The sequence below is a fragment of the Sminthopsis crassicaudata genome, chromosome 4 (assembly GCF_048593235.1).
Source record: "Sminthopsis crassicaudata isolate SCR6 chromosome 4, ASM4859323v1, whole genome shotgun sequence".
In the NCBI taxonomy this organism is placed as follows: domain Eukaryota; kingdom Metazoa; phylum Chordata; class Mammalia; order Dasyuromorphia; family Dasyuridae; genus Sminthopsis; species Sminthopsis crassicaudata.
In genome coordinates, this window is record NC_133620.1 from 44,170,379 (window position 1) to 44,193,252 (window position 22,874).

Here is a 22,874-nt window from a genome sequence, read left to right on the forward strand (position 1 = left end):
TCATAGAGGCAGCTCGGATCCTTTTTCCAAATCCAACGCTCTTTTCACCTGACTGGTAGAAGCTTCTCCTGATTCACACTGATGAATCACAGGTTTGATGAAATCATTCATTTAAGACAGCTGTACACAGAGAGCACAGCCCAGTCAGCCCTAGTCTAGCTGCTACCTTTAAGGCTCCATTTAATTTCCAGTGCAGGCCAGGGCTGCCTGTCTGTCAATAAAGGTATCAGAATTGACTTCCAACCAGCATTGACTGAGTAAACATTTTGTTTACTACCCAGTCCTGAACGCTCCTGTCAACAAAGACATATAAAAGGAGATTTAAGTTCCCAGTTCCTGGAGAGCGGAGCTCTCCTGAGTTTCCACTGTTGGGGCCATTAAGGGCTGACGGCGGCCCCCAGAGATGGGGCCTTGGAGTGCTGGCAAGAACAAAGGGCTGAGGAGTTGGCCGGCTCCAGCTCCCTCTTAGATGAGTTTCATTCACTGGCTCAGCCCAGGGGAGCAGCCGGCATCAAGGCAGCTGTGGGGCCGGAGTTCATGGTATAACTTTACACTATTTTCCCCTCTAAGTCGCTACTAATCCCTGGGGTTTACATGTTTTTGGGGTCTGCCTCAGAGAAAGACCCTGTGAAATTGCCCAGAAGCCTCCTTATAAATAAGACTTATGACATAGACCAATTCTACTGATAAAAAGAGTGGAAGAAATGCCCTGGAGGATCCCTGTGACCATTTTTCACAAGGCTCCCACTGTGATTTTTTTGGGTCCACTTTAATGACTAAGAAAAATCAAGTCCTAACTAGGTTAAAATCTCACTGACCCGCTTTCATTCAGTTGGAAAACAACTTGGGTTTCAGCACTAATATCAACTACCTCATCTCCATATTTACTAATAAAGCTGCTTTGTTTGGTTCTGGCAGGTCCAGGAGGAATGCATTCCACTATTTTTTCTTAAGTGAAAACATCAACCAATCAGTAGGAGACAGTGTCAGTTCCTAGGGATTTGGGGAGGGGGGGGGATTTCTGTGATCTCTTAGCAAGGCCCCTCAGCTAGAAGCTACTTGGTGCAAGTCCAGGTCCTTGAAAGGTATCCCTGCCCTATCATTTCATTAAATAAATGGAAACTCTTCTAAGATATTAGAGCCTATCCTGATCACAGGATTGCTACAGAGGAAAGGGAGAATCCATCAAGCAAGGTGCAAATGAAGGGCCTACTATGTGCATTCATATCCTGGAACTGTTTGTACCAGAGCTGATTATTAACTATTTCGTGTGAGCATTTACTCCCGGGAAATCAGCAAATGCTACAAATCAGGACTTGATTTATTGTTTTGTTGAGTGATTTAAGTCACAGAAAAAAAATGTTAATGATGTAGACTTTAATTTAAATGTGCATCCTATACATACACACACATACCTCTCTACTAACAACTTATATTCCAATAGGGGAGACAAGTATATATAAAAACATGTATAGCAAAAAATATAAAATTAATAAATTCATACAAATGATAACACTTGGGGGAATCAGGAAATGTTTTTTTACAGAAGATGTGATCATAGATTGCCCCCAAATGCAGAAAGAATTTAGAGTCTGCTCTTTAATATACAAAAAAGAAAACAGACATAAAAAGTTTGTGAGTTGCTTAGGATCACAATGTTAATAAGTGTATGAAGTAAGATTTGAAGTAATTTTAAGTCTAATACCCTACCTGTTATGTTATGCTGTCTAAAGTTAATATTTATGGGTCATATTGTTGTACCATAGTTCTTCTTTATTGTCCTGCCTCAGTTTCCCTCAATTGTTTTCAGTTTCTAATTGTTCTGCTCCATCCTGCAAAACCATCCCTCCCTCTTAATCATCAGAATATTTGATAAGGATAAAAGACTTTATATTTTAGAATATCAGAATGCCTCTCCCCATCTCAAGCTATCAGAATATCAGATTTTATCTCCCCTTCTCTGGTGCTTCCCCCCACCCTGTCAGAGTCCCATTCCTGCTCTTAGCACTCTGACTCCACCCCTGCCTCTGTCTACCCCCCGTATCTGAGCCAAGGGCATATAAGTCATTGAGAACTCAGATTATTTGCTGGATTCTTGGAGACAATAGTCTCATTCAGTCCTGGGACCAAACCATGGATGATTTGGTCCCAATAAATCTCTCCCTTTCAAGTAAAATATGAAATAATCTCTAATTTCTATCTTGCCTCAGTTTCTCCAGAATTACAATATAAAACCTGTGCCCCCATTTGAACCACTCTTCCAAAGTTACTAGGAAATTTTGAGGGGGAAGTAAGTGCCATTTAAAATTTTTCTTTGCTTCCTGGACTGCAACAGTCAAAGAACTCATCTTGTAGTCAATCTACTGTCAATGAGCCTATTCCTTAAAGTTCAGATTCCTCCTCTTTCAAGGAGTTTTCAGATCCCCTCAATCAGTAACTACCCCTGTCCTCTACTATTCTCTTCCCTATCCCCTTATACTTTGTTCACATAAGCCTTTTCTTCTATCTTTCTCATGTATTTATTATATATATTTCATATTATAATTATTTTGCAAATGGCATATCCCCCCTACTAGAATGTAAGCTCCAGGAGGACAGTATTGACTTTTTCTCATGTAAACTTTGAATTTACCCCAGTGCCCATCTCAAAGCTTTGCACACTGTTTGTGCTTAGCAAATGAATTTAATTAAATCTCTAGGAAGAGAAAGGGTTCATAGCAGTGAATAAGCAACAAGGAAGTTCAGGGAAAATATCTGTTTCCCCTCTCAAAAAAAAAAAATCTTTGCTGCTTTCTTTATTTTTTCCACTTTTACCAGTGAACCTTCATTTCTACAGCCAGTTCCTCTAGTTCCATGTCTAGCTTCCTACTCATTCCCTCTCACCACTCCTTCTTCCCTCTTCCCATTTCCTGATTCATTTTCTCTCAATCAATTTACTCCCCAAATCTTCCTATGGTGAAGTAATAAACCCTCAGCCATTTGAAGAGAAGGGGGAAAGAATTAAAAAAAAAACTTTTGTGGATCTATATAATATTCTGTTATCAGTCTTTTCTTATTTAGAGCATAGGGACTGTGGGATTTCTACATGTCATGTTTATGCCTCCTGCATTGTGACTATTTAATACGTGCTGAATAATAGTAACATAGGCATGTTGAACCAGAAACACAGGTTCCAGGTTATTGTTTCATCACTCCCAAGTGACATTTATTAAATGCCAGAACTGTGCCATATTAGGTACCATTGTGAGTCCCATAAATATGCAAAATAGATCAGAGAGGTAAAGTTCTTAAAGTTGTACAAAATGACATTTCTCATTTTTTGGGTATTTCTCATTTCCTTAAAAACAGTCACTGAATTTCACCACTATTTCTGTTAATCCTCAGAACATCCTGAAAAATATAAGCCAGCATTATTATATGGATGGGAATACAAGCACAGAATGCAAAGTGTCTTGAAATGGGAAAATAACCATTGGAAATTAATTTCCTGTCCTACAGATCAGGTTGGCTCTTCTTTATCTCTTTCTTACTTTTGCTCACAATTCTTCCTAAAAGATGTTTTATAATTTTTTTTTCTTTTTAGGAAAAAGAGCGCAAGGGTGGTGTAATAGACAGAGAGCCTGCCTCAAAGCTGAAAATATCTCAGTTTAAGCCCTGCCTCTGACACATACTAAAGTTATGACCATGAGCAAGTTCCTGGAGCTACCTATTCTAGAAAACTCTCTACAAGTTGCAGAGAAGATACTAACCTATATTAAGAAAGGGAGTTTCTTTATTTGGGAGTTCCCAGAACAACTGAAATCACAACTTCCCTCCCTAACTCTATTTTTTTTTTTCTTTTTTAAGGAATATTGCAGCTGAATTTGAGACAAGTGGGTGGTGAAGTGAATAGAATAGTGGGCATAGAATCAAGAAGACGAGTTCAAAATCCAACCTTAGAACTTGCTAGCTGTTTGACACTGGGCAAGTCATTTAGTCTCTGTTTCCTCAATTGAAAAATGGGGTTAAAAATAATACCTGCCAAACAGGGTTGCTGTGAGAGTAAAATAATATTATAATATGATAAATAATAATAATATTATAATATTATACAAATAATATTATATATAATATATATATATATAAATTTTATTATATGATAATATTGGCAAAGCACTCTGCAAACTTTAAAGTATTGTATAAATGGCCACTAGTAGTACTATATATCATATCCTCATAAATAGATTAAATTGTATGCCTATGGAAATTCATCTGATAATTAAATTAAATATATGGAGACAATTTAGAGTCTCTTTTAATAGGTTCTGACATAACTTCTTCTATTCCTCTGTTAAAGTTGCTGCACATAGAGACATGTGTGACTGCTTGATAAAAAGTTAATGAACCACAATACAACCAACAAGGTAATTTTATGAATATTAATGAATGATCTAATCAATTGTGCAGTAATCAATCTTTAATTATATTTTAAGAGGATAAAAGCCATAAAGTGACTTCCAAGTGATCATTTCATTGGCTGACAATTTATCAATCAGCCATCATGTTACGTTGACCAAATCCACCTTAGACTTGAGATTTTTATTGCTATTGTTATTATTATTATTATTATTTGCTGCTATATGTATTCCTACTGCTTTTCACAGGGCCTGGGATCTATAGTATGTAAAAAGTACTTGTTACCTACTTTACCATATATACCAATCACCAAAATTTTAATCAATGCCTCTTCTACACCTCTATGGAACTGGGTCTCAACCATATATCTGAACCTTGTTTTCCTGAACTGAAGATATAAGGTTGGGGTTCTATACATGCACTTAATTTGAAATGAATAAAATGCTTGGACTATTGGGCAAAGGCAAATAACCAGAGAGAAACATGTCTTGGTTTTTTGGCTGATTTGGATGTTTCTCTGAACCTGTTATAAAAAAAAAAAATAGCAGTTCAGTTAAACAGATAACTTGTGGTGGGAGATTTCCAGTTTGGAGGACACAGTTTGAGTTCAAGCCCTGAAAAGTTCTTTCACCACCTCTCTGTCTTTTTCTGTTTTTGTCTTTCTGTCTCTGTCTTTCTATGTTTTGTCCACTCTCTTTCTCTCCCTTTCTCCTCCTTCCATTGAGTATAGCATCAGAGATCATTAGAGACAGTTAGATAGCACATAGGTGCTTTAGTGAATAGACCACTGAGCCTAGAGTTAGGAAGACTCATCTCAGTGAGTTTGAAGCTGATTTTAGACACTTACTACCTATGTCACCTGTGCCAAGTTGTTTAACCTTGTTTGACCCAGTTCTTTGCTGTAAAATGGCTGGGAAAAGGAAATGGAAAACTACCCTAGGTATCTTTGCCAAGAAAATCCCAATTGACATCATGAAGAATTAGATGTGACTGGAAGGACTGAACAACAAAATGCAGAGGACTCCCAAATATATAACTCCATTCCCAAACTCTCCCCAAAACTCCAATCCTATATTTCCTACTTTCAGTTTGATATCTCTACTTCCTTTGCAATTCTCTCCAATTCAGCATGGTAAATACTTCATTACTGATCTTCTCCTCTTTTCTTCCAAATCTGACTCTTAAAGGAAGCAGGGAAAGTTTGAACAGCCACTATGGTGAATACTCTCTCTCAATACAATGGGTGGGTCTTTATAAATAATAATCTTCAATTTCTTTAGGAAAACCAAGAAACAGGAGCCTCCTCTGAGAGCAGAGACTTCCTCTTGCTCATATTTGGGACCCCCCAGGAGTGCCTTGCACAGAGTAGGTGCTCAACAAAAGACTAATTAAATGAAATAAAATTTGTATAGATTATAACAGCACTGTCCACTACCATCTGTTAGCACTAATGAAAATCTTCTTGTTAACATTGCTTTTGAGCCAAAGTAAAACATTTGTAAATTGGATGGATATCTATTATGACAAGTTTAAAGCTCTTACACTGAGTTGGAGCATTTTTCCTAATGATATTTATCAGCTCCAGTTAAATACCCTGACAAATCTATTTGCTGTTGAATGGCATAAAATGAGCTATAGTATTTGTCTAAAACTTGTGCTAACTAGTTTGTAAGAAGAAGGTTAAAAAGTCTTAGCCAAGGTGAATCTTTGCCAAGGATGAGTCTTTGCCAAGAATGAGTCCTCATATATTAGGAAAAAAGGACTGCTTAAACATCCAGCCCATTTGAATTTTTTCCTTACTGGGCATTTGATTTTGTATTTTTTCAATCCCAAGGATTCCAACAGATGGGGAAATAGATCCTATTAAACAGGATACTGAAGTCAACTTAGAAAAGATTCTCTCTTTCTCACTGTCTCTCTGAATCTCTCTCTGTCTCTGTCTCTCTGCTAGCTATTGTTGTTGTTATTTCAATTATTGCCTTTTATTCTAACAGTTTCTGTTGCTCCTATAGAGTCTTTGTAAGTTTCTTTCCTCCCATTAAATAACTTATGCTTATGGTCTGAAATTTCTGAATGAGAACAGAATACAAATAGGGATATCCAGGTGTCCCTTTCCTCCCCAAAACAAAACAAAATAAAATCCAAACATTTTCTAGAAAGCAGTTCCTCTATACAGTGGAAATTGAGTTTGATATGTAGATGAAGGAAGGTAGTCAATACCTTAGAGTCCTCCCTTTTCAAACATTCCACTCATTCCTCAATGTCAGGCAGACTTGATTTTCTTTGTGTTGTGTAAGAGTTGGGAGATGTGGGTTGTCTTTGGATTTCTTTTGTAACTATATCTATTCTTTGTGTTTTACTAGTAGGCTGCTCATCTTGAGTCTTCAAGAGAGCTGCTTTCAGGATGGGGTGTCTTTTAGAATTTCTCAACTGAGTCTTTCTTTTTCTGATATCAAGGGTTACCCTATCACTTCCTACAAATTGGCAGGAACATTTGGCTAGTAGGAAATGCAAAGGAAAAAAAAAAAAAGAAAAAGCTATTGGTGGATGTCAGTGTTTTCTTTCCTCTCAAGCAGCTGATGGAATAGAAAGGAGAGGGTTGACTTGTGAATTCTTTTATGAGTCTTCTCTGATAACAAGAATGGAAAAGCAGAAATAAATGAAATAGCACAGGCTCAATCAAGCATTTATCTTGTCCCTATTATGAGCCTGGCATTTGGCTAGATCTCAGGATATAAAGACCAAATGAAATAATCCATGCCCCCAAGGGGTTTCCATGCTATAATAATAAGAGCTAGCATTTATATATAGTGTTATTGTTGTCTAGTTGTGTCTGATTTTTTATAACCCCACATTGGGTTTTCTTGGCAAAGATACTAGAGTGGTTCTCCATTTATTTCTCTTCTATTCTGCATTTACATTCGTCTTACAAATTACTCTTTTTCAAGGACCTTTATGGTCCAGCCATATTGGCCAGTTTTCTATTTCTCACACATATCAGTCAGACTGTCAGTCAACTTATATTGGTTCAGAGCCTGTTATGTGCCAGGCACTGTGCTGAGCTCTGGGGACACAAAGGAAGACAAAAGACAGTTCCTTCTTTCAAGGGCCTCAGAGTCTAAGGGATGCAAACATCTATAGACAAGCAGGATATAGAGAGAGTAAATTGGAGATCAGCCCAGAGGGAAGGCCATAAGATTAAAAAAGAAAATGGGACTTCTATTGAGTCTTGAAGTAAACTGGGAAAGCTAAAAGGTGGAATGGAGAGGGAGGGAGTTCTAGGAGTAAAGGAGAGGCAGGGAAAATACCTGTAGTCAAGAGATAGTGCCTAGAGTAAGGGATGCCAAGGAAGTCAGTGCTAGTCCCTTCCTTATGAGGACAAGCATAGGATTTTATCTTTGATCCTGGAGGTCATAGGAAACCACTGGAAACTAGATGGGGAGTGTGGGTGGTAAAATTTATGCTTTGAGATTAATTTGACAAACGAATGGCAGAGGGACTAGAATAAGGAGACTCTTCAGGCAGGGAGAACCAAGTACTTATTCTTTAGTCCAGGCATGAGGTGATGAGAGCCTGTGCTGGGTTGGTTATACTCAGTAGAGAGAAAGGGGTCTATGAGATATGTAGAAGCCGTAGAATTTGGCAACTGATTGTCTGTGAGGGTAGTGGTGAAAGGGAAGAGTTGGGGCTGATGACTAAGGGGTGAGCCTGGGTGAATAGGGGGATAATGATGCCCTTGACATTCAAAGGGAAGTTTGGTAAAAGGGAACATTCGGAGAGAAATAACACTTGGTTCAGTTCTGGACATGTTGCTTAGGACTCTACAGAACATGCAGTTCAAGATGTACAATACATAATTGGAGATGGAAGGCTACAAGGTTAGGGGAAAAAGTTAGGCTAGAGAAGTAGATTTGAAGTAGATTAAGCACAGAGATGATAATGAAATCCATGAGAGCTGCTGAGATCACCGAGCAAGTAGTATTGAGAGGGAAGAGAAAAGGATCAAGAAAGAGGGAAGGAAAGGGAATGAGAATATATGTATATGTACACATGTATTTGTGCATACATGTGCATGTGTGTGCGTGTATATATGTAAATTTTCTCTTGAGAAAAAGATTTGCAAACAGAGCTTAGCATAGTTCATGTAGCAAGCTTTCTCTCCCCCTTCTCTCTCTCTCTCTCTCCTTCCCTCTGTTTCTCTCTCCTTCCCTCTCTCTGTCTCTCTTTCCCTTTCTCTGTTTCTCTGTCTCTCTCCCTCCTTCCCTCTCTCCTTTTCCTCTTCTCTCTCTCTCTCTCTCTCTCTCTCTCTCTCTCTCTCTCTCTCTCTCTCTCTCTCTCTCTCTCTCTCTTTCTCTCTCTCTCTCTCTCTCTCTCCCCCTCCCTCCCTCCCTTCCTCTCTCTTTCCCTTTCTCTGTCTCTTGTGCTCACACACATATAGCACTGGATTATGACTAATTTCTATATAAAAAAAACTTATGAATACATGCCAGTATTATGTTGGATGTGGATATATTGTGTCTATGGAACAATGACAAAAAACATCTTATTAACTTAGTAAAACATGGGTTGGAACCCAACATGTGTGGTTAATTTTAAAGAAAAGTTAGGGATATATGAGGCTACATCTGGAACCTATGCCTCTGAGAAGAAACTAGGTTTCAGTTTCTCAGTCTGTAAAATGGGGATAATAATATTTTACGTCCTATCTTACAGGGTTATTATAAGGAAAACCCATAGCTGACACGAAAGCACTATATAAATGTGAGTTGTTATTATCCTGAAGGGCAATCTTTATGGCCAATGACAAAATGTCCCTTGGGAACACTCATTTGGCTGAACCAATGGGGCATTTCCTTATGCTCTAACACCCACCATTATAATCTTTTTTCTCTACCACCTGTAGAGATATACAATTGTATTTTTTAAAAATTGTATATTTGGAAATGTTTCTAAAGATGCCTGCTAGGATGAATGAAAGAGAGAAGAGAAAAAGCACATTTATGATTGTTATTCCACTGCCAAGAAATGAAAAATCAGAACTTTGGTCTTAAGGATAAGCATTATTGACTATTGATTTTAATTCTCTTTACCAGATTCTTTCTTTTCAGATTTCCTGTAGTAGGGATCTATCATGATGAAATAAGCCATGAAGCTTGAAGCATTATTTTGTTTACCTATTGATAAATTATTAAGGTATTTTGAAGAAGTGTAATACTGATTTGAATATCAGTGAAAGGTATTTTGATGTGACAGAAAGGCTAAACCTCAGCCTTGTGTTCAAGTGTGATAGATTTAGGCAAAGTCAATTCATCAACCAGCAATTATTAAACTCCCATATGCTAGCTACTGTACTGAGGGCTGAAGATAACAAAGAAACAAAAACATGGTCCCTGCCTTCAGGGAGTTGATATTTGAATGGGGAAAAATATACATGGAGAAGATATAGAAAGGGTTGATGGGAGGAAATTTTAGAGGAGAACTAGGGAAATTGAGCTGAATCAGGATGTCAGGATGTAGAAGTAAGAAGGGAGAAGGTCCCAAACCTGAGGGACAGTTATTGGAGAGACAGACTTTAGAGATGGACTATTGAGGAACAGCAGGAAGGCAAGCACAGCTGGACTCTATAGTATGTTTTGGATGTTTTAATTTTGAGATGTTCAAAAGGCAGTTAGTTGATAATATAAGACTGGAGCCCAGAAAAGAAGTTAGGGTGGAATCTGTAAATCTGGAAGTCATCAACATTGAGCTAATAATTGAATTTAAGGGATTTAATGAGACCACCAAGAGAGACAGCATAATGGGACAAGTGAAAATTAAAAAAAAATCTAGGATTAAGTCTTGGGGACACCCCTACGTAGTGGGAATGATCTGGATAAAAACTAGCAAACTAGATTGAAGAAAAGTTGTTAGAGAGATAGAAGGAAAGAGCAGGCCATGCTAACAGAAATAACGGAGTTTGAATCATGATTGCATTTACTACTTGTGTGAATTTGGACAAGTGCCTTACTCTTCTGGCCTTCTGCTTGTTCTTCATCTTTATGGGATTAGAGTACATGACTTCAGAGGTCCTCTGGCTCTCAACTTATGATCCATTTCAACATGAAATAAAAATAGAATCTTGTTTCTATAGACAACACAGGATAAGTAAATGTGATAAAATTTACAACCCAGGAGAATGATTAAAAATAGGAAAAATTTTTTGACGTTTAAAGGCAATTTAATATAGTCTAATTTGTGTTTTCTTTTTGTTCAATGAAAATAGGAACTGTTTCATTCTGACTTTGTATCCCTGCCACACAGCAAGGCACATAGTGGGTACTTAATATATTCTTGCTTGATTGCTCATTGATTATGAACCAGAAATATTTTCAAAACTTAAAATGATTACACTTAAAAATCAAAGGAAAATTGTCAGTCTATTATATTTCATTTTCATGAATATACTTTTCTTTCTCAAATGGTATATTCATTTCAAAAGAATTGAAAGAGTCTGGGATTTGACATTTTTGCTGAAATGATTAGCTCTCTGATCAATCTGATGATCATTTTAGTGAGCTGAGTTATCTAAATGGATCACCAAACTCTCACAAAATCACAGAATCACAGAAATTCTGGATAGTAAGTGAGCTAAGTGATCATATTATATGTGCTATACTCCAAAAAGAATTCCCCCTACATTATAACCAATAAAGAGTCATCTAGCTATTTCTTTAAGACCTCCAATAGGGGCAAACCCATTATCTGCCAAGGAAGTCCCTTTCACATTTAGAAATCTCATAGCGTTAGGAAGCCATTCCTTAAATGAAACCTCTTTACAACTGCCCCAAGATGATTCTGAATATCAACAAGAAGTGTGAGACTTGTGCGCCTTACATACAAAGAAAAGTACCACCAACTTGTGTTGTGCATTTTCTATCTTTCCAATCTTTATCATATAAATTTTATCAGTCCCTATTGACAATGCATCTAGGCTGTTGGACTCTGTGATAATTCCAATACTCAGTAAAATTTTGAAATGGTCTCTGTGGTCATCCATCACAGATAAAGAGTTTTCCTAGATTGTAACTCGAGCATTTAAGAATCAGTGAGCTGTGACTTGTAAGTTGCTCCTTGGGCACATCCATATTTTATTTGTTCAGTGAGAACATACCTTTCTTCTTGCTGAGCCTCTGCCTTCTATTCTTTTTAATACTGGGGAATTCAAAAGGAGCAGTGCTCTTGAGATGTAGGATCATCCTCCGTCTGCCTTGCATAAACCATAGATATAGTTAAAGTATGCAGGTATTGGTTCTCAGCTTGGTGGTTTCCAATTAGTGCTGACACTACATTGACATACAGTGGGAATGGACATAATTTCTTTGAGAAATTTCAAGGACATTTCAGTCTATCACAGATAAAGCTAATTTTTGTCACTCATTCTAGAGTGTTGAAAGGCATTTTCCCCAAATATCTCTAATCAAATCATTGGTACTCAATGGGTCACTTGTGCTCTAAGGGTCAGGTTAGCATCATGATCCATATATCCTTAGTAAAGAGCAGCTAGGTAGTCCAATGGATAGAATACTGAGCTCAGAGAAGACCTGATTCCATATCTAGTCTCAAACACCATTGAGATGTATGACTTTGGACAAGGTTTTTACCCATTTGCTTCAGTTGCCTCATCTGTAAAATGGGGATAATAATTGCACCTATCTCCCAGAGTTTTTGGAAGGATTAAGTGAAATAATATTTGTAAAGCACTTAGCACAATATCCAGCAGATAGTAAATACTTATTAGAGTTTCTTTTCTTTTCAGAATCTTCCTTAGTATCTCTGAATGATGGGGATAGGTAGAAAAGATACCCTGAGGATCATTGATGAGATCTTGTTGCTTGTGGGGATGAGGGTACCCTCCTTCTTGACCTCTATATCCTTTTCCCAAAGTCAGTTTTGTAACTCTTAGCATCACATCATCAAAGCAACATTCTCTTCACAAGTGCATGTATGCAATCATCAACCACAGTTCTAGCAGAAACAGAATTTGAAGCTTGTTTTCCAGTTGCTGGGTTTTGTCACCACTTTATTGAGATTGCATCATTTCTAAGGCACAGTCTCTGCAACTTATAATCTTAGAGGGTTTCTTAGATAATTGAAAGATTAAGTGACTTGCACAACCAATGTTATGTCAGATGCAAGACTTGAACCCGGATTAGCTCTCTATCCACTAAGACCATTGATGAAAAGCTTTCACATAAATATGCAACATTGTCCAGGCCCAGAAAGCATAGCTCCTTGATAGCAAGAAAAGTTTGTATATCAGAAAAAAACAACCATGAGGAGTCCAGTCTATCTTGCTAGAATATATAGACTTTGAGGGAGACAGGACAGAGCCGAGGTGAATATAAAATGCCTAGTCAATTATCTTTCAAACTGCTTTATATCCGAATGAGATGTAAATATAAATCCCCTCTTCCCTCCTTCCCAGAGCTTGTAATAGGAGCAATAGTTTGTTATTGAATCCTGTTTTAATTCAAAAACAGCTGTTTTTTTACTGTTCTGTATGTAGTAAACAAATCAATTGCTCCATACATGATTCACATATACATTGAGAAACAACCTTCTTATTATTCCTTCCTTTGGAAGAACCCTATGTAGATATGAGCCAAACCTAAGCTTTAAATATTTTGCCCATGGAGTTCTGGAGTGGGGTTCAGGGAAGTTAATGAGCTGGAGATTAGGAGAAGAAAAAAAAGACTGATTTCTTTTCTAAGTAGCTTATGACTGAAGCTATTTGGATTGTATACCTGGGTTCAGAGCAGAAAAGCCCCTTAAGGAGAGGGAGTGGATATAGTTCCATAAATCTTTCGGCCCAGTAGTGATTCCTTATTAAGATTCTATGATCCTTATGGTTTTTTCATAGTATAATAATTTGATAAATATCCCCTTTGCCTCCTCACTTAAAAATTGTGTGTACATATGTAGATATGTATATATATATATATATGCATGTTTATGTGTATATGTACATGTAGACTTAGATGTAGGATTTCTTACTGTCAAAAACTGGATTTCCCCCCCTCTCATTAGGAGACAAAAATGGCATGGACTTCAGGAAAATCATAAAAAAAAATAATAGAGTAATTTGGAGCAAGTGAATGTTTTTGTACAGGCTCAACGTTCTCCAACTCCTTCAGGCCAGTTGGAACAAGTACTACTTGTAGACGCAATTTCTCCAGCTCAGGGTGGCCAGTAAATGGGGTGCCTGCAAGAAACTGCCTAATTTCTTTCCCAGGTTTAGAGACATTTCTAAATCCCTTTGATCATGGCTAATAAGAAAGCTTCCATGTCAGCCAAAATATCTATGGATTCTCTGGAGAAGGCTTGGGATAATGCCCAAAAGAAGAGTTTCATCATTTAACTTCAGAAGAGAAAAAAGACATAGTTTGGCAAATACGACTCACCAATTTTACTTTGTGATACCAATGATAATTTCACTTAGAAAAATCCCAGTTGCATTTACTTCAGATACTGGGGAATTCACTTTTCCAGAATAAAGTAGTATAGGAAATCTTGCTTTGTCTCGTAGTTTGTCCGGCAAAAATGGAAAGTCATTAATTTTCCTGGAAGCTTTCAAAGAGCTTCCAAAACCAGGCAATCTGCAGCAACCCTGTGATTGTTCCCGGAGTTGAATTTTTGCTTCCTCAAATGAAAAGAACCTAATATTGGTGAAGACACTGGAGTGGGATTTTGCTCTTCTGGCCCGTGAAGACGTGTTCAAGTGTGTGTCAGTTCCATGCCAGGGTACACAGTTAGCGTGAGTCATTAGGAAAGGATCCTCATCATGCATCCAAGGAAGCAAAGGATGAAAAGCTTGTTGGCAGCAGAAAATGATTTAGAGAGGAAAATTTCAGAGATGACAGCTGTTTAAATCTAATCAAAAAGCCCATTTGACACTAGAAGACATTCACCCATCCAGAAGCTCTAATATGTATCTTAGCAATCTGTAGGGTTTTTTAGAAGGCTGCTAAAGCAAGCGATGAGAGCCCAATTCAAAGATAAGACATGGCAATATCACTGATAACAGATTAATATGGAGATGGAATAGGTATGAAAGGCACTGTCTGGGAACATCATCTGAGGAGTGATTTCTTTAAACTTTGATAAACCCCAAAGCTACATCTTTGTAATGCACATTTCCTTAAGCCATTTTCAGACAATATTGTGAAGTTTTGTTCCTGACTTTTAAAGTACCAGGATACATAAATGCTTTTGAGTAGGGATATAAATACTGCATGGCACTTGTTAGGCTTAGAGTCGGGAAGACAAGCTTGAATTCTTACTATCTGTGTGATCTTGGGCAAGTCATTTAACCATGGAATTCCTTTATCTTTGAAATGAATTTCATTGTATTTCCTTTAAAATCCCTTCTAGCTCTGAATCTGTTATCCTATGATCAATGATTTGACTGTGCTCTAATCCTGAGATGGCCTCAGGGTGTCTCGAGTTGTGTAGTTGAGAATATTGTCAGCACTGAACTCACTGGGTTTTAAGGCTCCAATGATGTATTTTTAAAACGCATTTTCTAAACTTAATGAACTTTGTAAATCCTTGCTATCTTTAAACAACCTTAAGGAAGAATAAAATAATCTCTTCTTATTTCACAGCTCAAAGTGTCTTTTGCCTAAAATGTTTTAGAAAGTCCCTTTTAACCTGAAAAGAAATAGAAATGTGCAAGATGATGCTGGAGAAGAAAGGTGATGAACAAAAGGTGGAAAAAGGAGGAGCAGGAGAAGAAGGAGAAGGAAGAGAAGAAGAAAAAAAAAGATGATGATGAATGATAAAGTAAATAGAAGACAGGACCTAAAAAAAGGAAAAAAAACTGAGGAAAAAGAATTAAAATAGATAACAACATGTAGGTGTCCAACTCTTTATGACTTCTTTTGGGGTCTGCCATTTTCTTCTTCAGCTTATTTTACAGATGAGCAAGTTGAGGCAAATAAAATTAAATTGTACCAGGATCACACAGCTAAGAAGCCAGATTTGAACTCAAGAAGATGAGTCTTTTTAATTCCACTCTGCCCCCCGGCAGCCCAGTAAAACACCAGAAACATAGATAGTAAAGACAAGACAATGGGATATTGTGGACATTAAAAAGAATGTCCTTGCTATGTAATGGAAGGACATTTTTTATTGTTTGAAAATTAATTGGAGATTGTAAAGTCTGTCATTATTTAAAGTTTTAATAGAAAGAGAAAAATTATTTTGAGAAACAGGAAGTCAATGTCCTACAAAACATTGATTATAAGCCCTCCCATTTCCCCCAGCTGTGTGACTTTGAATTAATAGGTTGGATACAGACAGGGTGCTCAGACCAGATTCTCTCCCCACCGCTTTCCTCCTTCCCCCTTCATTCTCCTGGTAGTATGGTACAGTCAGAAGGGAGCTTGGTTTCCTTAGAGACCCAGATACACACTTCAGTTTTCTGGCTTGGAGCCCAAGGAGGCTGACAATGACGCAGAGGGCACTGTACCTTCCTAGACAGACAAGCTCGGCTCCTCCTGCCATCCGCATTGAGAGCTCTGCAGTCAGATGAAGGCTGGGGAACAGCCTGGAATCTGAAATTTGTCCTTAGGAAAAGTCAGCTGCTTTTAGAGAAATGCCAGAGTTTCACTAAAATAAGACACTGAGAAATTAGAAAACAGCTCCTTCTTGCCCCTACAAACCTCCAAATGTGAAGAAAATAAAAATAAGTTCATAATAAAAATGAGAACTACAAAGGAAGTCAGACAGTCTTAAGCATCTCTCCCATAAACTACAATTTAGTCCAACTCTTCTAGGAAGCAATTTGGAATTCTGCAAAGAAATATATGTATTAAAATGTACATGCCCTTTGACCCAGAGATCCCAATGCTAGGCCCCAAACCAGAGATCAAAGACAGATAAAGGTCCCATATATATTAAAATATTTATAGCAACATTTTCTTTTGGAAAGAGCAAAGAATGGGAAATTGAAATAGATTCCATCCATTAGGGAACGGCTTAACAAGTTGTGGTGCAGTAATATAAAGGAATATTATTACTATGCTGCTAAGAAGCGATGAATATGAAGAATCCAAAGAAGGATGGGAAGATATATGAACTGATGGAAAGCATGGCAAGCAAATTTAGGAAAATCATGCACATAGAAAACTATGCAACAGCATATTATATCGAATCCTTATGAAATTATAATGACCAAGTTTTTCTGAAGAAAAGATATGAGAAGCTATCATTCCCCATTCTATGTGCAGGTGGGAAACCACTGGCATGGGATACTCCATAAGTCTGATTTGGTTGATATGTTGATTATTTTCTCTGAAGTGTCTAATTTAATTTTCTTTCTTTCTCATAAAGGAAATGAGAAAAAAAAAAGAAAAATATGGTTGATTTAAAACCAAATGCCAAAAACATCAATAATCATTTTTTAAAAATCCTTCCAGAAACAGTATATTGGTTATCTAGGGACCATTTATCCATTGGCCAGTTATGTGAATTTTAACTGAGACCTGGAAAGTCACAAAACACACTTTTAATAAGACCGAGTATATGTAACTAAGTTTGTATATAAAAGAAGCCTGAAAGGTCCTTATATAGAGTCTATTTATTTTTACTTTAGACATAGTTATAATAAGCTTCATTTTTTGGTTTTCCAGCAGTCTATTAGCAGCAGCAACTTAGGAGTTAGGGATGATGGTGGTATTGAGGGAGTTCTTTTAAAAGTAAGGGCATTTATAGGAAGAAGGGACAAACAGTCTGATATGAAAGGGAGGAATAAGGAAATTAAAAAAAAAAAAAAAGAAAGGAAGAGAACTAAAATTTACTATAGAGACGAATAGCTCCTCACAACTCAAGACATCCTAAGAGTACTACTGACTTAGCACAATTTAATCATTAGTGTTCATAATGATCATCCTGAGTCATTAAGAAAAAAAAGTAGATTATGTTCAATATACAGTATTCAAGGATGAAGGCACTGTATAGTCTATTTCAGAAAGAGTTTCATCACACAAGAAAAACTTTTAAATTTTGGACACTTAAAGGGCCAGGCTTGAATGATCTGGGATATTCATGTTGTAGAACACCCTTTTTCTTAATATTGTCTGAGGAGTTCAAAAGATCAAAGATTTAGAAATGATTAGATATCATTCAGTTCAACCTGACATTTGCTGGAAAACCAAAGTCTGATTACTCCCTCTGAAAACTTTTAGACTCTCTGAGTCATTCAAAATATCTTTGTTGGGTTTGTGCTATATATCTATATTTAAAGTCATTTACAGAAACCTACAAATTCAAATGCATAAATACAGTAAGCCAGCTATATAAATATGCAGTTGATCCATGCTAGATTATTTATGATCTTTTAAAGCAGATGTGTCATGGACATTACCTTATAGTATGCATTCATTATTTCTCCCTGCTTTACTTTGACAACATGTTTTAGGTTGATGCTGACTTTCAAGAAAAACAACAAAAAGGCAAAACTCCCCCTAAAACCAAAAGCCACAAATGAGACCAAGAAACCACATTGACCCTAAGGTATACTACTTAGAGAAGAGAGGGTTTGGTTTTTTTTAAAGGTAACCATCTGTAGCATTCAAAAATATGCATTTGGTTCTACAAAATGAGAAAACAGTGGGTCCCTCATAGAAAGGACTACGTGGGAAATGGCTTGGGTCCTGTGATAAGTACAACTTGTTGATGGACAAGAGACAGTTCCAGGAAAATTGTTTCCCTGTGGCAGCTGTTGCACAACAGCAAGAAACAGCTTTTATAGACAGTGTTCACTCTATGATTTCTTGTCCTGGAGATCAAAAATTAAATAGATGCAGGAATTTAATTAGGGGATTAATGACCAGGACTGATCCACAAAGGGAAAGAGTACTAGAAAAATAAAACCATGTTATAAATAAGCAAGTTTATTCCCCTTCTTAAGTGATTAAGCCTTAAAAAACAAACTTGAATAATTTACACAATGGCTGTCCTGTATGGGAAAGGTCACACATGAAGAAATGTTTCTGTGCTTTTATTGACACAGCATCAGTACTCTGCCAGGACAGGTTAGGCCTCTTTGCCTTGCCAATGCCCTGATTAAAGCGAGGTCCTTATGCTGCAATCCTTGCCTTAACTGGTCATGCAAAAGAAGAGTCCGATCATTCCTGTAGGTTGTGGTAAAGAGCTGAGTAGGTATTTTGGCCTTTGGAAGCTCAGTGTGAGCGTGTGAGCTGTTCCACATAACTAATGTGGCTGCTTCCAGGCCGCTCTCCCTGGTTATCTGGACTCATCTTTCCCAGTGCAAATGCGTCAACATTTCCTTTGTTCCCAAAGATACAGTAGATACCTTCTGAAAGGGGAGACTTACTTTTCTTTCTATCCCAAACAGACCCGTCATTCACCATCCAATCCCCAGCATTAGAGCCTTTTTAATAAGCTATTATAAAGTAGCTGTCAGCTGGGACAATAGTTCACCACACCCCTCATGAGTTTGTCTGGGCAGAGAATAAAATATGAGGCCTCTGGGATTAACAGCGGTGGGGCTGTCCGGGAGCTTCCAAACATTCTCTCTGGTAAGAGATAGTAAGCTCTTCAGCTCAAACTGTGTTGTCATATGTTTTATTCATAGGCCATCATAGGAGCCGCCAAACAGATTATCATGTTTACATCAGGCCTCCTTGGAGAGAGAAATTCTTTAATAGTTGAACTGGCAGGGTCAGTCTAGTACAGAGATGCCCGCCAGGCAACCAAATAAGAAATAAATAAATAAATAAAAGAAGAGGAGAAGAAATGGAATCAAACGTGGAGAATTTAATGATGTCCTTCAGCAGTCACCAATCAATATATTTTATCTCTTGCTGAAAAGGCCGTATTAAGTTCCATAATTTTTAGCAGGATCATCTTCTTTTTTGTTTTCTATTTTTCTTCTTGTTTCTTTGTCTTTTTTTTTTTTTTTCCCTCTTTTGAGTAAGTAATTACAGAGATACATGGGGGGGTAAGGGGGGAAAGACAGCAATAAGCAGAGCCCACAGAAATAACTTCATTGGGGCTGACAGATCTTTACAAATGCCTCTTAGAACGCTGTATCTCTTTAGCAGTTGTAGCATCTTAGGTAACCCAAGTGTCAGGTTGCATTCTGTTAGGGCTTCTGCTAGAAATAAATGCACTTCAGCAAATTCAATGACTTTCGGCAGTGCTTCATTTCAAAATGGACTCAGGATAAATATATGGTGCTTTAAGTTTTGCAAATCCCTTATACCTTGGTGAGATACAAAACAGCCCCTCGAAGTAGCTGCTATTATTATTATACCCATTTTATAGTAAAGGAAACTGAAGCTCAGGGATGTCAAGTGGCTTCCACAGGTTCCTACAACTAGTGATTGTGTTGGTATTTGAACTCTGGTCTTTCTTATTCCAAGTCCAGCTCTACTCACCTTATTGGACTGTTACAGAAAGAAACTTCAAATCTGAATGGGATCTTATAATTGTACATGCACACCTCTGTACCTCTCCCCTTCCCTCCATTTGCCTGGATTTTTCTCAATCTTTGCCCAATTTAGCCTCTTTCTTTCTTTAGCCCCTTCCTTCCTTCCTTCCTTCTTTCCTTCCTTCCTTCCTTCCTTCCTTCCTTCCTTCCTTCCTTCCTTCCTTCCTTCCTTCCTTCCTTCCTTCCTTCCTTCCTTCCTTCCTTCCTTCCTTCCTTCCTTCCTTCCTTCCTTCCTTCCTTCCTTCCTTCCTTTCTTTCTTTCTTTATCTTTCTTTTGTCTCCCTTTTTCTCTTCCTTCCTTCCTTCCTTCCCTTCCTTCTTTCTCTTCTTTCCTTCCTTCCTTCCTTCCTTCCTTCCTTCCTTCCTTCCTTCCTTCCTTCCTTCCTTCTCCTCCTCCTCTTTTTCTTCTTCTCCTCCTTTTTCTCCTTCTTTCTTTTTCTTCTTCTTCCTCCTTTCCCTATTCTAAGAAGAAAGTTTGTTTTTGGTCTTATGGCATAATTAGATAGGGACAAGAGCTCTGATTTCATTTCTTTTTCTCATTATTATCTTAACTTCCTTGGATGAGAAAAATCTTTCTACTGATGCAAGTGGGTACACTGTCTGAAATTTATAGTCTTAAAGTATTATCTACATTCCTTAGAGGTTAAATGACTTGTCCAGAGGTGGCTGGTCATTATGTATCAGAAGCAAGATTTGAACCCAAATTTTATTGATTCTGAGGTCAGCATAAACTCAGTGCAATTAAAAAATATTGGGATACTGTGGCATAATGGACTTTAAGTTAGGAAAAACTGGTTAAAATCATAGTTCTTATACTTCCTGTTTAGCTACAACTAATCAATGTCTTTTATTTCTATATAATTTAAGTAACGTTCTAAGATTCATCTACTAATCCATAGAGGGGTAGAGATCTGAATGTTGGTGAAGAGAGTTCCTACTCTGGGAAGAACTTATACTGATGAACTCGACACCTTTTACATATTCTCAACTGTTTTAGATATTGTACCAGGGGTTTGGACAGAGGAATTTTTATGAAAGCTAAACTAGGGAAAGAGGAATTTAAGCTAAGATTTGATCCTAGACATTCATGTATCTTTTACATAACATATTTTTAAAAAGTATAACTCTGATACATGATGAACATGAAAGACGGATTTGGTTGCTGGGAATTTATAGGGCAAAATTGTATAGCTCTATTAGCTTTCCCCAGCTAATTTTTCAGTTTTGCTTCTGATATGATTTCTGTGGGACCAGAGGAATGACAGGGAATGAAAGGAAGCTTCTTTATACAAGTACACTGTAAGGATGCGGTTCCCACAAAACAAGAGAAGGGAATTGTAAGGGCCCTTTAAATGGGCGGGCACAGTGCAATAGGAGATTTGAGTGGCCCAGAAGTAATCTCTGTGGATATAGAACTGTCCTGTGGGTGGGATCCTGTCCATATTGAGATAGCTCCGTAATGGGTGACGGCTCTCTCGCTGGTTGTCTGTGTGTGTGTGACCTCACAGGCCTTTTATAAGCCCACTGCAGATAGCAGTCACTCTCTTTAACCTGGCTCCCTAGCCTGGGGTAGCTGAGCCAAGCTGATGGATAGCTGAGAGGTAAGGAGTTTGGTAGTGAACACGTGGGTCTTCAGACCAGGTGTTCACTAGGGAGTTAACAAGTCAGGCATTAAGTCAGGGCATTAAGTCAGGGCATTATGTGAGTAGGTATAATAAAGGCTTTTAAGTTTACACATGGCTGTTCTTGAGCGTTATTAAACTATAGATTCAAAAAATCATGGCCAGAGACCTTTGAAGGCCTCAGAGGAGGCGAGCTGGGTACAGTTGACACTGAAAAGGTCAGTGGTCAAAGGTACTCTGTTGGGCCTTGGACAGACTGGTAATAGTAACTGCCAGGAGGGCATGTTACAGTCCACCTTAGCTCTTTTATAATTTTGCTATGTAGAATTCCTGAGAGCATTTTTTTGGGGGGGGGATTCAGGTTGCCAACTAGGAGTAGAATTTAAAGGAAAATTTCTAACCATAATCTAAGTGAGCATTTATACTGAGAAAGTTGTAACAGAAGAATTCAGTTCAAAAGCCAGAATTGGTGGCTGGGTTCTGCTGGCTGGGGTCAATATCACAAAAGAGTTAAAATAGTCCCTCGAGCTATGAGATAAAAGAGATTATATAGCCTAAAGAGCAGCAGATGGCAGCAGAGAGTAGATCTTCCTGACTCCAGGGTTGACCCTCTATATAAACACAATTATTCCATACCTCATTCATTCAACAAGCATTTAATTGAGTTCCTGGGATATGCTAAGAATTATGCTAAGTACAAGGGATTCAAAAAAAGAATGAAACCAGTTCCTGCCCTCAAGGATTTTATATTCTAATGGCAGAGGCAGGATGTATTTAGGTACAAGCAGGATACAGATAGAGAAAATAAAACCTTCCATATTACTATTGAAGGCACCACTATTATTCTAGTCATTTTTATTTGCAAATTTGATGTCATCCACAATTTCTCACTCTCTCACCTCACATCTTCATCAGTTGAATAACTTGCTGATTCTATTTAGACATCTCTCACAAAAAAAAAAAAAAAAAATTCCTACTCTCTCCACACCCAATAGTTATTCTACTTCAGCCCATCTCCACCTCTCATCTAGACTAATGAAATAGTCTCCTGATGGTCTTCTGGCCTCAAATCTCTCCCCACTCTGATACAGTGCCTACATATTCTCCCAAAGTGAAGTGATTAAAGTATATTTATGTCCTTCCCTGTCACTGCCATCATGCAAATAGCTCCAGTGATTCCCTATCATCTCCAGGATCAACTATAAAGTTAATTTTAAAAAATAAACAAAAACCAAAAAACACATGTTTGGAATTTAAAGCTCTTTACATCATGCCCCCCCTGCTTTTTTTTTTTTTTTTTTTTTACCCTTCCAGTTCCTAGAACTAGTCTTTACTCATTCTACAGTCAGCTACACAATTCT

General features: G+C 37.6%; 1 protein-coding gene across 2 annotated transcripts in view; it reads right to left on the reverse strand.

The window, feature by feature from the left end:
- ADGRL2 (adhesion G protein-coupled receptor L2) overlaps nt 1-22,874 on the reverse strand; it is an 809,217-nt gene that overhangs the window by 349,027 nt on the left and 437,316 nt on the right. The gene's annotated exons all lie outside the window — the stretch shown is intronic.